The sequence below is a fragment of the Schistocerca nitens genome, chromosome 6, assembly GCF_023898315.1.
Source record: "Schistocerca nitens isolate TAMUIC-IGC-003100 chromosome 6, iqSchNite1.1, whole genome shotgun sequence".
Lineage (NCBI taxonomy): Eukaryota > Metazoa > Arthropoda > Insecta > Orthoptera > Acrididae > Schistocerca > Schistocerca nitens.
Genome location: NC_064619.1, coordinates 611,487,270 through 611,504,792, shown reverse-complemented (window position 1 = coordinate 611,504,792; position 17,523 = coordinate 611,487,270).

Here is a 17,523-nt window from a genome sequence, read left to right as displayed (position 1 = left end):
ACTAAGTCTCACGTAGTTGGAAAGTTCGCGGGGTCGCGATTCTGAAATTTACGTTCCCCTCATATTCGTACGCTGCACGTTATTGCAACTGAAAAAAAAAACTCCACAAGTTACTCTGACTGATTTCCTAATTATATCTCGGCACCATTAAATAATATACCATCCAAAACCTCCCCTCCAAAAGATACATAAGTACACACACGGAACTTTTCAGAATACTTACAGTTCGTGTATAGTGTGCATAGCATGGCTACACGAATTACTATTATGCTGTTTCCCCTTTATTTAAGTCAGGAAAGCGATCTCACTGATTCCCACGTATCTTTCAAGTCCCGTTGTTCTAAAAATCAGCTTCAAACGTAAATTTCTACTGTCTCATTTCACAAAAGGTGAATTCTTATTCTTTCATAGTAAATTAGCAATCTTGCCTTTATCCATGAATTTCAGAAACTCGTCAAATTACAAACTGAAACACATGCAAGCTACAAATGGCTTCTTTGAAAACCAATTCTTTCATATCAAAATTAAGAGCATTACTTTCTACCATGAATTTCTGTTAGCAACTCGATTAGTTAAAGCCACGAGATAATATTTTCCTGCACTTCCATATCAGATTTTTAAACAAAGTGACCAAAATCATGAATTCAAATTGACCATTACTAAAAAGAATTACGGTAAATCAACCCATTCCTACTTATAAAAAATAATGGTTCCTAGCGCTCAGTCATCCACACTTCATTTTCTTCGTCAGCCCCATGTGGTGAGTGCCAAGTCTTTAGGCTATAATAGTTCATTGCATGCATCCTGTTTATGTGGTACCTGCTTTACAATTGAATTCTAACACTTTACTGTTCATCGAATTACTCAAACGAAATATCAAATTACGTTAACTTTCAAGTTACTCTTCACGGTCGCGACATAGTATTCTCACATTCGCCTATCTTTTACCTGCCTATAAGCAATTTGGTTCCTTCCAAAATATTATATTACATTAAATCTACCCTGAAAGAGAAGGTTTCTACGTAAGGTGGAACATTAAAGCCTTAAATAACTCATTTCCTTTCCCTTTGCGTAGAGCATTTTGCTCCGCCACTTCCTCAGTCCATCCGGCTGCTTCAGTCACCCCCAGGTAAGTCACGCTACCGCTCTCTCCCTGCCTACGGCGAGGGTGGTGCGCGTCCTGGCCAATCAAGGCTCCAGAATTTCAAGCGTATGAAACTCCCGGCTGTCTTCTCCCCAGCACACAATGAAATCTGCCCGCGCTTTTCTACTCAATGAGCTTCACGTAAGAATACAGACAAACCTAGGCCCTCGCCTCTCCAATGTCAGAGACAGACCTGTACCTCAGAAAACTCTCATGTCGCTACATATCGATACGTCATTGCCTTCCCATGAGTCTAATAATTTCGTTTCAATATTCACTGCCATTCTATCCACATTGCATACTATTTACCTTGTTCTCAACCCAATCGTCCACTATTTAGGATAGGATAAGAGGGAAAAGTGGGTTTTCATAAATTATACCAAAATAATAAACTCATCCAGTTGCTCTGATCAATTTCCTTAACACAGCACGTTGGTTCAATAAAAACTAACAACTCAGATCGAGCGTCTGATAACAAGTACCTGATACCTGACGTAGCAAGGTATTCTACCAATTACGTGTGGCTTTAAAGTCAGTACCACCAGTAGACCATTTTTTTCTATTTTCAGTGTTACATTTACACGATCATGATTTCAGCTTAAATGCCATTATCAAGTGTTTTAATGTTATACAGTGCCTAAGATGGCTAACTGTCGTATTAGCGTAGTTGTAAAGTAGTGACTTTATAAAATGGTAGTTGCCTCCGAAAGCAGTTCCAAGTTTGCTGCAAAAGATGTATCAGTTCTTTTCGGTAAGTTTTAAATCACGTGCTACCTGTCACGTGTAAGTGTGTCCTAGCAAGCTCGCAGGGGTTGCCGTGACTGTAGACTTCGCTAATCTTAAGTCACATCAAAATTAATGACATAATTACTGAACAGATTCGAAGCATCTATAAGAGTGACGAATTTGTACTTTTTTTAATCAACTCGGTCTGAAATAAGAGGGAAAAAACTACAGGGACCGTGACCAAGTTTGTTAGTATGCATTATCTGTGGTACATCTCGAGGTGAAATCGTACGAAAATGCACAACTGCACTTTTGCGAACTTCTGTTTTATTTTCGCATCAATACTGTTGTGAACCTACCATCTGGTATCAATGCATTACATTATCATCCATTATATATAATCATTTTGATAGTACACTTGATATTATAGATGAGTAGGACACAAGACAGGACATAGATAATGTCCGTTTGAAATCAACAGTGTGTAACATTTTACTTTTTTTGAATAGGACAATGTTCCTCTCCAATAATTTTTAGATTAGTTACAATAAGCTTACGCTGCAAGAGAATTCGTTTGTATTTTTCAGTATGTGGTCTGTTGTCGGTTTGAAGGCCTTCCATTACATCGGCAACGTAGTGCAGCTCCACCGAGGGCTATCTGGAGTAGGGTGGAGACAGCAATGTGAAGGTGCGCGCTGTCGAAGACGGTCTTCATATTGTTAGTGCGATTGGGACTTGGTATATTCTTGACGACGTTTAGCACCTGTGCGGTCAGTCACCCAATTTCAGAATTCATGTTGAGTAATCCTGCTTAATTCCCATAATATTGATGGGTAATATGGATAGGCGTCAATGTCATGTGCCGTCTACAACGCAAATTTAATATTACTATCCTAGGAACTAACCTGCAATACGTTTTGTATTTCATAATCGGAACTATCTGCATTAACCGTCATCAGAGCAATGTCAGCGAACAGAATGCAGCACTGCCTTGGTACCTACTTGGAGACCTGCTTAAGTCGTGTTCTAAGGAAAGTGTAGTTGCTGGTTCACATTATATTACACTAGCGAGAAGTACCGACTTTTCCTTTTCTCTGCAAACATCCAGAACTAAATTCAGGAACTAAATGCTAAGAAGTTATTTGCATTGTGCCAACTCAAGGATCAACAGCTATAGATATAAATTTTTATATTTAAAGCCATTCTCCTTCGGCATTGGAATAAAAACCATTCATTATTTGCGTTTTCTTGTTACGATTGTTATTATCATTCTCTCACTCGCAAGAGTTTCCACATTCCTATTTGGTATCGATGCACACGAAGAGTGGCTATGAAAGAAGGGAATACTGAATGTTACGTCATGCAGAATACACTCATTTACTTCGGCTCCTCGTGATCAAAGCTACAGGAGAAGTGAGATACATAAAGTTGACAGTGTGAGGACAGACATGCTGGCACAACTCTGCAACTACACAGTGTTACCAGATAAAATGGTGCTGCGGAATTGAAAGTGTAGTACGGACTTAGCCACAGTAGCAGAGAGCTGCTAATTTCAGACCATGACCGTGGATTACACTTCGGTCAGCTGCTGGTTAGAGTGTTGCAACTGTAAATGGAAGGCTTTGTTTGATAGTCTTGTGCTGATGCTGTCGGAATAAATTATGACATTGGATAAAAAGCGGTTTAGTTTTGAGACCTAACCCTCGAGGGGGGAAGGCACAATGGTCTGATTAAGGAATTCCAAGCAATAAAACACAAAAAACAACGCAGGAAGGGTTCTAACAACTACTTTCATGCATAGACATGCATTTGGAATCTGATCATCGTTACGGGGTGAAACAAGAGGGTAACATTACTGAAACAATGATCAGGTTACTTAGTAGAGCATACAGATTTCAAGGAGGAAACGTATGAAGACGCAGACTTCCTCGTTATCCACATGCGCGGCATATCTATCATGTTAACGAAAGTAATACCCCGCTTTACCTCTTCTTACATCTCAAATGAAATGAATGCCATGAGGAATCGAATATTTGTTCACTGCGTCTCTTCTTGCTTCCATCCTTAGCAACATATTTCTTCATTCTCGTGGTAATCATGACATTCGATGTGTATGCTGCTACTTCGTTTGTATTTTTGGATGATTATGAACGTTACGGAAAATTATCTCACATACTTTATGGTGAATGAGAAACACTGAATCATCCGTTTTGCCTTCCCTACGTTGAAATGGTATAATGTCGGCGTCAACAGCCTTCTTCCACGCCGGAAGCTGAAACCTGTATCACTCTGGATTAATGATAATTGAATGTCTCAAATGTATACATAGCCGACAAGGCGACGTCAGAAACCATCAGGGGAGAATGCCGCATAAAAACCAAACGTGCGCGCGCGCCCCCACTCCGAAAAACCGTATCGGACTATCACGACAAGCATTTGGCTGAGGAGCTGCCTCGTAAGAGAGCCGAGAATTGGCAGCATCGTAGCAAGTATTTGTCAACACTGTGATAGTGCATTTACTTCCGGGTGTAGGCCGGCATTACCTCGCTAATTCACTTGACATTTGTTTCCAACATCGAAGACTCATACGATATAATCCACTGTAAGATGAGACACTTAGAAAGTATATTTAATTTCTGGACTCCAAGAACGGCATTCTTCACATACGTAACACCTGTTTGTGTGTTTAAGGTTGCGTTTTGAGGCTCAGGCACCATCCGAGTGACTATAGTCCGGCTGTTGACGCCAGTGTGTCGTTAGCTCAGAGGTTCCCGTGTGCGTTGCGGTGCTCGTACTAGCAGTTCCAATCTTGTTGGAAGCCACTGACTACAACCTTTCATTTTCCATTTTAATTAATGGAGTTGCAAACTGCTAGTAAAAATTCCTTATACGAAATCTGAAGAATGCCTTTAAACATCAATCTTCGTCCGATTTCGACTTAGTAAATTATGTTAATATCATGGATGTCTGCTTTGCAAATGCCAAGGTACTTCACTCCAAATAGTTCCTGAAAAGATTCAAACCCACTGTCAACGATATAAATTTGAGCTTTGTTCGTCATATAGGTCTAACATGTCAGGAGGTTGTTTATGAAGTGCACATATTGATTAATATAGTTCCTCTCTTCTAAATTTTTGCAATAGCATTTAACTGTTGACGTTTTCTGACACCGGCGATAGCAATTCCTTTCTTCTCTGAAGCCTCCAAAACGATAATTTTTTCTGGTTTAAATCTGATGACCTTAACTATCACTTCCGATCAACATTAAATACTTGATGAACCCATACATGGAACTCCAAATGTGCAGTGTTCCTGCACTGCTACAGAGCATGCATTGCAAGGTATTCACACAGTTTCTCGTATAGACTTACCATAAGGAATGAAGCAAGAACTATAATACACTTTAAGCCACAGATGCTCACTCTGGCTTGACGAAAACATCCGAATATTGGCCAAAAGTTGCACAAATCATTGACTTTGAAAGGAAAAGAAACGAGGTATGAAGCATTTATAAATTCGTCGATTGTAGTGAGGTGGTTTAATTTCGTTCCAGTCTATAAAATTAATTTCGGGCCATACTCAACTCTTGTCGATTAATGTAATATAATAGCCGCCTACTAATCACGGCGTCTGTCTCCGTTGCTTTTGAGCGTGAATGGAAATCGTAGAAATTTTCTGTGGACCAGCATTTAATAATAAAGCGTTTTAAATCGTCAAAAGCGATGCGCGGTAGCAGGCGCTTTCGATAAAGAACGGGGGAGTGCAGCCCCACTGCTGTCGCCACGGCCGCTGCCAGTAGCCAGCAAATGGATCCCGGAGCTTTGCCGCATACGGCGTCCAGAGGAGGACAGTCTGCAGGAAATCTGCCGCAAAATGGTTACTGGATAAAATTTTCATATCGGTGTGTCAGAAAGCGAAATAGGTTGAATCTGCGCTACCATTACGTTCACGTCTTCAGCACTCAGACAGAAGAGGCTATAAAAATATTTTATACCAGCTGCTCTCCATCCACTGACATTATGAACAGGAACAACGCACGCTACCGCTAGACCACAGGCGTAATCAACCTCTGGTTTGTCTATTATGGGCAAGCTTTCCTCCAGGAAGTGCCGCAGTCTACAGTGCAGCCAGATTGTGCAGATAACCGGACTTAGAGAATTAGCGAGTTGGCCAGTTTATTTGTCCCATGTCGCGATCGGCGCGGACTTAGCCTCTGAAGCGGCCGGCTGCCGGTCGAGTTTTTATGTCAAAGAGTGTACATGTTCGCTCGGGATCGGATACAATGCTGTTTTCTGTACGTAAGACATAGCCTTTGTTCAACGGTGTCGTATGGATCATACTGAAACCATTTCAGGACAGCATTAACATTCTTGTTGAGCAATAACCGATGTTGGGGCACCTTCACAAAATTTTTCTCTGACGGCAGCACGACCACGACCAAATTATGCAGACCAGTTCTAAATAGTATTTTCTGATGGTGACTGAATGCCAAGGATTGAAGAGAGCAACTCATGGCACTGACATTCAGTTACGCTTCTTACTAACTAAATTCGTGAAAAACCAACCAACGAAAGCCAACACATGATGTTTCTTAGAACCTTGCTGCTTTAAAAAGTAAGCAAAACGATCTACTGATTTCTGAGCTAACAAGAGAGACAAAATTACAAATTTTAAGGCCGTTTTTCTAAATTAAAAACACCAGAGAGACAGTTTCGACGTTCCGCTTGATAACAGAAGCGTTATCGAAGAAAAATGAAATACGTTTTGCGAGTTTAAAGTGTTTTAAAATGTTCGAAATTCTAAGAATAATAGGAGTAAGCTATAGGACAAAACGGATAATGTACAACACGTACAAAAACCGAGACGAAGCAATATGATTAGAACATCAAGAACGGCGTTCTCGAATTAAAAAGGGTGTTAAAGACGGATGTAGTCATTTGTCCCTACTGTTCAGTGTGTGAATAGAAAAATCAACGACGGAAATACACTACTGGCCATCAAAATTGCTACACCAAGAAGAAATGCAGATCATAAACGGGTAATTTTTGGACAAATGTATTTTACTAGAACTGACATGTGATTACATTTTCATGCAATTTGGGCCCATTGATCCTGAGAGATCAGTACCCAGAACCACCACCTCTCGCCGTAATAACTGCCCTGATACGCCTGAGCATTGAGTCAAACAGAGCTTGGGTGGCGTGTACAGGTACAGCTGCTCACGCAGCTTCAACACGATACCACAGTTCATCAGGAGTAGTGACTGGCGTATTGTGACGAGCCAGTTGCTCGGCCACCATTGATCAGACATTTTCAGTTGGTGAGAGATCTAGAGAATGTGCTGGCCAGGGCAGCAGTCGAACATTTTCTGTATCCAGAAAGGCCCGTACAGAACCTGCAACATGCGATGGTGCATTATTCTGCTGAAATGTAGGGTTTCGCAGGGATCGAATGAAGGGTAGAGCCACGGGTCGTAACACATCTGAAATGTAACGTCCGCTGTTCAAAGTGCCGTCAACGCGAACAAGAGGTGACCGAGACGTGTAACCAATGGCACCCCATGCCATCACGCCGGGTAATACGCCAGTATGGCGATGATGAATACATGCTTCCAATGTGCGTTCACCTCGATGTCGCCGAACACGGATGCGACCATTATGATTCTGTAAACAGAACCTGCATTCACCCCCAAAAATGACGTTTTGCCATTCGTGCACCCAGGTTCGTCGTTGAGTACACCATCGCAGGCGCTCCAGTCTGTGATGCAGCGTCAAGGGTAACCGCAGCCATGGTCTCCGAGCTGATAGTCCATGCTGCTGCAAGCGTCGTCGAACTGTTCGTGCAGAAGTTTGTTGTCTTGCAAACGTCCCCATCTGTTGACTCAGGGATCGAGACGTGGCTGCACGATCCGTTACAGCCATGCGGGCCGGCCGGAGTTGCCGAGCGGTTCTAGGCGCTTCAGTCTGGAACCGCGCGACCGCTACGGTCGCAGGTTCGAATCCTGCCTCGGGCATGGATGTTTGTGCTCAGAGCCATTTGAACAGCCATGCCTGTCATCTATACTGCTAGTGATACGAGGCCGTTGGGATCCAGTACGGCGTTCCGTATTAGCCTCCTGAAACCACCGATTCCATATTCTGCTATAAGTCATTGTATCTCGACCAACGCGAGCAGCAATGTCACGATACGATAAACCGCAATCGCGATAGGTTACAATCCGGCCTTATCAAAGACGGAAACGTGATGGTACTCATTTCTCCTGCTTACACGAGGCATCACAACAACGTTTCACCAGGCAACGCCGGTCAACTGCTGTTTGTGTATGAGAAATCGGTTGGAAAATTTCCTCATGTCAGCACATTGTAGAAGTCGCCACCGGCGCCATCCTTGTGTGAATGCTCTGAAAAGCTAAATATTTGCATATCACAGCATCTTCTTCCTGTCAGTTAAATTTCGCATCTGTAGCACGTCATCTTCGTGGTGTAGCAATGTTAATGGCCAGTAGTGTACAAGAAAGCTTGAATAGTACGATTGAAGTTCTGGGTGAAAGGATATCAATGATAAGATTCACTGATGCCTTTTCTATCAGTGAAAGTGAACGGAATAAACAATCTAAAGAGTGCACAATATGAATTGAGTGTAAGCCGAAGAAAGACGAAAGTAATGATGAGTGACAGAAATTAGACTAGCAATCAAATTAAAATCAAATTTTGGGACTATGAAGTAAAAGAAGTTGAATTCCACTACACTCAAAACAAAATAACACATGGCAGAATAGGCAAGGAGGACATAAAAAGCAGGCTAGCGCAGGCAAAAAGGGCTCTCCTAGACAAAAGGTGTCTTGCAGTGTCAAATATCAATTTTCATCTCAGGAAGAAACTTCTCAGCATGTATGTCTCGAGCACAATGTTGTATGGGAGTAAAACATGTATTGTGAGAAAACCGAAAAAGAAGAGAATCGAAACATTTGAGATGTGGTGCTGCAGAAGGACATATTAAGTCAATTTGGACTGAATAAAATAAGGGGCGAGAAGGTTCTCTGCAGAGTCGGCAAAGAAAGGAGCGCTTCGAAAACAGTGACAAGAAGGAGGGACAGGGTGATAGGAAATGTTTTAACACACCAGGGAGGACCTTCAGTGATGCTGGACGGAACAGCTCAGAGAAAAAAGAAATACATAAATCCGAAAATCTGAATAATAAGTCGCAGAGTACGAGTCGTTGCAGGTTTGTTTGTTTGAGAAGTAATCGCTGCAAGAAGCCCAAGTAGGGCCATTATTACCGCTATTGAGATCTTTTGCTAGCTTTTTGGTAAATATGATCAATTATGCTGTGTCGTTTCACTGTTGTCTATTGTCTGATAAAGACGTACCTATTTAACTGTGCCGATTGTGGCCATTTTGTGTAAAGCATATTACAGTGTGTTCTACCGACATTACTGGAAACGATATACTTAACTTTTCTGGTTAGGAAAAACTGCAGCATATTACTTTATAAATAATTTTTTTCTGAATTACCTTTTAAGAGCAGTATATCTGACTGCAAGGCATCGTTGTCGGCTCATGGTCGATTACAGTAAAGATTATAGTAAAGATTGCCACTTTTGTATCACTTATTTGAAATTGAAGTTAAACAAAGGGCGGAAGCTAGACGCTCACCTTCAGCAGAGTAATATGTGATACGCGTAGTAGTGCATAACACTACCCTATTCACGGAACCAAACGGAGACCATAAAGTGAAACACAGAAAAAATCATTTAAAGTAGCAAGGTATTATATTTACCTATATTTAAGACAGAAAGACAGCGATTGATAATTTGTCCGCAAATTACGACATAGGATCAGAACTCTCGCTTGAAAATTCGTGATATTGGTAACATTGTCCAGTGAACGGCCCAAGAATAAGAAATGCTATATAGAGCAGCCGAAAACAAAAATGGTGCCGTGGTAATCAGAGAGTTAGCTGCCATATGTAACAAAAAAAACGAAACTGGGTGAACGGGTCAATGACGAACCTGAATGGGTATCATAGGACGTCCGCCGCGAACCACGTAACGAACAATATCGAACAAAAATGAGATAAAAAAATATCACATGACATAAAAAAATTGGATTTCCAAGCGGGCGATCTGCGTTCAAACCACCCCCAGTCCAGTTTATTCATCTTCGAAGGAATCATGGGTAACAGAAGAAATACTTCACTTTATTGGTGAAAGAAGGAAGTACAAAAAACGTTCAGGGAAATTCAGGAATGCAGATGTATGAGTCGCTAGGAATGAAATAAACGCCGGCCGAAGTGGCCGAGCGGTTCTAGGCGCTCCAGTCTGGAACCGCGCGACCGCTACGGTCGCAGGTTCGAATCCTGCCTCGGGCATGGATGTGTGTGATGTTGTTAGGTTAGTTACGTTTAAGTAGTTCTAAGTTCTAGGAGACTGATGACCTCAGTAGTTGACTCCCATAGTGCTCAGAGCCATTTGAACGAACCATTTTTTTTAATGAAATAAATAGGAAATGCAGGGAAGTCAAGACGAATTGGATGCATGAAAAATGTGAAGAAATCGAAAAAGAATAGATTGTCAGAACGACTGTCTCAACACACATGAAAGTGAAAGCAACCTTCGGTGAAATTAAAAGCAGGGGTGGTAACATTGAAAGTCCAACGGGAAATCCACTATTGAATAGAGAGGAAAGAGCGGATAGGTAGAGTACATTGAAGGCCTCTACGGGGGTGAAAACTTCTCTGATGTAACAGAAGAAGAAACTGGAGTCGATTTATAAGAGATAGTGGATCCAGTATTAGAACCAGAAGCTAAGAACGTTTTATAGGACTTAAGATCAAATACGGCAGAATGGATAGATAACATTCCATCCGAATTTCTAAAATCAGTGGGGGAAGTGGCAACAAAACGACTGTTCGCGTTGTTGCGTAGAATGCATGGCGACATACCATCTGACTTTCGGAAAATTATCATCCACACAATTCCGAAGACCGCAAGAGCTGAAAGTGTGAGAGTTATCGTACAATGAGGTTAACAGCTCATGCAGCCAAATTGCTAACAAGTATAATATACAGAAGAATGGAAAAGAAAAGGAAAGGTAAAGGCCCCAGAGAGGCAATTCTTACGTTGCGGAGGATAATGGAAGGAAGACAAAATGTAAATCAAGACATGTTCATAGGATTTGCCGAGCTCGAAAAAGAGTTCGACAATGTAAAGTGGTGTGAGTTATTCGAAATTCTGAGAAAAACAGGGGTTAGCTACAGGAAGAGACGGGGAATACACAATATTTACAAGAGCCACGAGGAGACAATAAGAATGGGCGAGCAAGAACTAAGTGATCGGATTAAAATGGGTGTAGGACAGGGATGTAGTCTTTCGCCCCTACTGATCAATCTGCACATCGAAGAATCAATGACGGAAATAAAAGAAAGGTTCAAGAGTGGAATTAAAATTCGAGGTGAAAGGATATCAATGATACGATTCGCTGATGACATTGCTAACCTGAGTGAAAATGAAGAAGAATTATATGATCTTCTGAATGGAATCAACAGTCTTGTGAATACAGAATTTGGATTGAAATTAACTCGAAGAAAGACGAAAGTGATGAGGAGTAGCAGAAATGAGGAACTTAACATCAGGATTGATGGTCACGAAGTAGATGAAGATAAGTAATTTTACTAACTAGACAGCAAAATAACCCCTGACTAATGGAGCAGGGAGGACATCAAAAGGGGCATTCCTGGCCGAGATTAATCTGTTACCATCAAACATTGGGCCTCATTTGAGAAGGAAATTTCTGGATACACAGGGTGAGTCACCTAACGCTACCGCTGGATATATTTCGTAAACCATATCAAATACTGACGAACCGATTCCACAGACAGAACGTGAGGAGAGGGGCTAGTGTAATTGTTTAATACAAACCATACAAAAATGCACGGAAGTATGTTTTTTAACACAAACCTACGTTTTTTTAAATGGAACCACGTTAGTTTTGTTAGCACATCTGAACATATAAACAAATACGTAATCAGTGCCGTTTGTTGCATTGTAAAATGTTAATTACATCCGGAGATATTGTAACCTAAAGTTGACGCTTGAAACCTCCGACGTTCAGTTGCGTGTTGTAACAAACACGGGCCACGGTCGGGTCAGTATTTGATGTGGTTTACGAAATATATCCAGCGGTAATGTTAGGTGACTCACCCTGTATACGTTTGGAGCACAGCATTGTATGGTAGTGAAACATGAACTATGGGAAAAACGCAACAGAACAGAAGTGAATCATTTGAGATGTGGTGCTACAGACTAATGTTGAAAATCCGTTAGACTCATAAGGTAAGGAATGAAGAGGTTCTACGCAGAATCCGAGAGGAAAGGAATATGTGGAAAACACTGGCAAAGAGAAGGGACGGAATGATCGGACATCTGTTAAGATATCAGGGAATGATTTCCAAGGTGTTACTGGGGAGGAAGAGCCGTGCGGGATTAGCCGAGTGGTCTTATGGGCTGCAGTCATGGACTGTACAGCTGGTCCCGGCGGCGGTTCGAGGCGTCCCTCGGGCATGTGTGTGTGTGTTTGTCCTTAGGATGATTTAGGTTAAGTAGTGTGTAAGCTTAGGGACTGATGGCCTTAGCAGTTAAGTCCCATAACATTTCGCACCCATTTGAACATTTTTGGAGAGGAAGACTGTGATTTGAATACAACCAGCAATTAATTGAGGGTGTAGGATCCAAGTGCTGCTTTGAGATGAGGAGGTTGGCTCAGGCGAGGAATTCGTGGTGGGCTGCATCAAGCCAGTCAGAAGACTGATGACTAAAGAAGAAAAAGTAATTCAGCGATGACCAGAGGAAGTTTCGCGTTTTTTGTGCAGTACTTGTTATCTGTCAGGTGCTGTGATCGATGTATTTAATTCAGTTTGTGCTATGTTGTCCAAGTACTAGATGCTGGGAACCAGGGTTGGGCTGGCAATGGTTGTGCATTGATGGATGGTGGGGAACAGGGAGTAATCAAAATGGGGTTCGTTAGGAATGGAGAAGATTCAGAGAGATAAGATGCAAACTGGTCAGCTTTGCTCAAGTTGCTAAGTAGTGATGGTTGTTCTGGAGGATTGTGTAGTGAGGTATTAGGTTGTTGCCAGCGAGACGATGGAATGCTTTCCAATACTTGTAGCTGTTAATCAGGACTGTAAAGTTGAGTCTGGTGCAAGTCTGGCGCCAATCCCGACTTTTTTTTTATTTAATATATTCCTAATGTGTCTCTGTATTTTCTGGCGGCGTGTAAGCAACGAGTCCACAAGAAGGAGCAGTACAATCAACAGGTTCTCAGAGAATGAGTATTGCTTGTGGTGGCGGGGGGCATAAGGATACATGGTGTTGGCAGAACTGTTGGCGGATGTAGTATCTGTCAAGATTATGCTGCAGGAAGGAAGTTGGGTGAGAGATATCGTCAGGCTGCTGGAAGCTCAGGAGGTGCCTTTCAATCTGGGTTCCTATGAAGCCCAGTAGGCATTACATAGGCGCAGAGGTTGTCATTCAGAACTCTCGAACAGAGTCTGGTATGGGGTACATGGGGACGAGGTAGTATGTTGGAGATAAAGGAACAAGTTGGGGTTATTTCCAATCAGGTAGAGGTCTTCTAAAGTAAGGCATCCAAGGAGTCTGGGAGATGCTACGACGATATGTGGGCTGGCGTTCCTTTGAGGATGGATGGGATGTGGGATGGGAACAATTCCACCTTTCAGGGAGTCGGTAAAGTGACGCCATCGCTGGGGTTCTGCAAGGGATCACAATGGATGTTAAGGTCAGGCATAGTATAGTTGGAAAAGGTACAGTCAATGTGGATGAAGGAGTCATAGGGGATGAGGTGACTATGTCAGGTGTGGATGGCAGTACAGGTAATGGTTAGTGGTAAGAAGAAGAGGGTAAGGTTAAGGTGTTGTGTGGGAGTATCGTATAAGGGCTGTGGACAGATAGGCATATTCTTGTAGTGGCCAACTGCAGCTCAGCCTATGACAAGGTAAACGGGGTTATCTGTGCAGTAGAGGATACATGGAGAGGTTTGAATGGTGTGATAGTGTTGGAGAACCGTTTCATTAACGACAAAGACAAGGAAGTTGAGTTGGGACAGGGTTTGCATTAAAGATGTTTACTGGTGGGTAGGGAGCGGATTTGTGGTAAAGGATTTGGTTTCTGCGGTCGAGGACTAGAGGAGATTTAGGCAAGGATGTCGATGCAGATGTAGACGAAGTGAACCTGGCTGTCGAATTAGATAGCTTTGGAGTCGAGATGGAAGACTTTGGAGGATGACTGTCATGAATTTCATAATGTCTTCAGCAGTGAGATGTGGGCAGAGAGTACTGTTGGGGTGAATGAGAGTATCAATAGAACGCACATGGTTTCATACGTTGTGGCTCAGCTCTGCATTTCGCAGAATAGGTGGGGAGGGAGTCGTTGCAGGGTTTGAAGGTAGGAGTGGAGGCGAGGTTAAGGCACTGTTTACGAAAATGGGAGACTTCGCAGTGTGGACAGTTCGGCGGGCTGTTACACTCTGAAGGGACGTGATCATTGTAACGGAGACATTTATGGCAGTGGAGGAACTGAGGACAGGATTTGGAAGGGTCGACCTCATGGTCATGGTGGTATATCAGGGCTCCCTCTCCAAGGAGAAGGTCAATGGTGGAGGCAGATTCAGAGTAGATAGGCTACAGTGAGGCCGACAGGTGTTTATTCATTTCAGATACCATTTCTTCTTCTGTAATATAGAGGTCTACGCTGCTGATGGCTGCCGTGAGGGCGGGAGAATGACTGGGAGGTTGGGGTCATCTGGGCCAGGGTGTAGTGGTGGCTGACGTTAAGGAGGCTTTGGGACCAAATCAAAACCATGAAAACAAAAAATTACGATACGAACTTAAATAAACCGAACCTTCGTGAGGAATTTTGGAGAGAAAGTTAGTGAGAAAATCGGGGTGCAGGGCCTTTAGTAATATGGAGTGTTAAAATATGTATGAACTTGGAATAATTTACGATTTCCTTTTTCTTTCAAATATGAAACTATTTCGCTGTGTGGAACTTGCTTCGAGAGATCGTTATTCAGTTTGCGTATAAATTCTTTACTTTATTTCGAGACCGTGTTTCATTGAATGTCGCGGTTTTTTGGTTTCCTGTATTGTTATCAGCCTTATGAGTTGAGCTATGTACACTATGTTCTCAAAAGTATGCAGATTACCCCTATGTAATGCATAATTGACCACGAGACGTCACGATAGGCGGAGTGCCAGTATAAACGCTAGCGCTGAGTGTCGTGTTGTCAGCAGTGAAGCAGAGACAGCAGAATGGATCGGTCAAGAGAGCTCAGTGGCTTAGATCGTGGATTAGTCACTGTGTCTCACCTGTGTAACAAATCCGTCAGCGAAATCTCACTCCTTCTAAAGATGTACAAGCCGACTGCCTGTGATGCGCTTTTAAAGCGAAATTACGAAGGATCAAGCATAGGCAAATCAACATCAGGCAGACATCATATATGATGGACGGGGACCTTGGAGCCTTGCGGAGGGTGCTTCTAAAAATTCACATGAAATGAGAGGAAGCAATCACACGTGGGTTTCTAAGTGCCTGCCAGCAACCAAACCAGCACAATGACTGTGCGCAGGGGGTTAAAAAGAATGGTCGAAAACGGTTGAACAGCTTCTGATAAGGAACACATTTCTGTAGTCATTGCTAAGCGATGGTTGAGATGGTGTAAAGAGAGGCGGCACTGGAAAGTTCATAACTGGAAGCGACTGATTTGGACTGATGAATCACGCTGTGCCTTGTGGCAATTTGATGTAAGTGTTTGGGTTTGGAGAATGCCTCTAGATCGTTACCTGTGATGATGTGGACTTCTGACGATGAAAGACAGGGAAGGTGGTGTTTCGGTATGGGCGTATTCTTCACCGTTAACGTGTCATCCGTTTATTGCTCTTACAAGGAGAACGCGGAAAGCTATTAACACATTTTAAGCAATGTCTACTGCGTATCGTAGAAGAGCAGGACGGAGACGATGATTGTGTCGACATTACAATGCAATTGTGAACAATAATACGAGATATCTCCACAAAGTAAGTTCCGTTTGGTTATATAAATCAAACGTGTACAGATGCACAAAAAATATTCATTGTACAAAAATCTACAACTGTTAAACAACTTTTCTACATAGCTTCCGAAATTTTGTAGGCATTTTTCATAGCGTGGCACAAGTTTTTGTATGCCTTCTTTATACAAGTTTGCTGCCTGTGTATTCAACCATGTGGTAACATGTTCTTTCAGCTCGTCACCATCGTTGAAGTGTTGACCTCCAAGGACAGGTTTTAGGTGTAAGAAGAGATTAAACTGGCTAGGAGCGAGGTCCGGGCTGTACGGAGGATGATCAAACTCGTCCCAGTGAAATTCCCGTAAGAGTCGTTTGGTCAAATTCGCCGTCTGAGGTCGGGCATTATCGTGGAAAGAAACAACACCTTTTGACAGTAATACTCGGCGCTTGTTCTGTATTGCACGGCGCAATTTCTTAATGGTTTCGCAGTAACCACGTGCATTGATTGTTCGTCCTCGTGGTAAGTAATCAATGAGCAAAATTCCATTTTCTGTCCCCAAAAACAACGCACTTAACTTTTCGAAGTGTCAAGATTTGCTTAGGCTTAACCTTCGTTGGGGATGAAGTGTGCCTCCATTCCACTGATTAACGTTTTGTTTCAAGGGTGTCGTACGATACTCAAGTTTCATCCCCCGTGACTATGAAATAAAATCATCGCCTTCTTCATTATAGCGTGTCAAAAACGGAAGTGCACTGCCCATCCTTTTTTTTTGTGTGTGTTGTTCAGTAAGAATTTTGGGTACCAAATGTGAGCAAAGCTTTCGAATTTTCAGTTTTTCAGTAACAATTTCATGAATTAGTGATCGTGAAATTTGCGGAACTTCCATAGCAAGGGCACAAAGTGTAAATTTACGATTGCGCTTAATCTTATCTTCAATTGTGTGAACCAGTTCATCAGTTACCACTGACGGGCGTCCACTTCGTTCTTCATCGCGCACTTGATCACATCCTTCATTGAACACCCTGACCCATCTGCTAACCATTGAATCACACATTTGTCCGTAAACCTCGCAGATTTGCCGATGAATTTCCTCTGGTTTATTTTCTTTGCACTTAGATGACGAATCACAGATCTTATTTCACATGCGGCGGCATTTTCAATTTCGACTGACTTTATAAAGAAGCACTTCAAAGCACACGTCGGCAGCATCAGTCTGAAAATGGCGTGCATGTCTTCTCTTTGAGCCAGAGTAGTTGCCGCGCATGCTTACAAGGGAACCACCCCATCGCACCCCCCTCAGATTTAGTTATAAGTTGGCACAGTGGATAAGCCTTGAAAAACTGAACACAGATCAGTCGAGAAAACAGGAAGAAGTTGTGAGGAACTATGAAAAAAATTAGTAAAATATACAAACTGAGTAGTCCACGCGAAGACAGGCAACATCAAGGAAAATTTGAGCTAAGGTGCTCCGTGGTCCCGTGGTTAGCGTGAGTAGCTGCGGAACGAGAGGTCCTTGGTTCAAGTCTTCCCTCGACTGAAAATTTTACATTCTTTATTTTCGCAAAGTTATGATCTGTCCGTTAGTT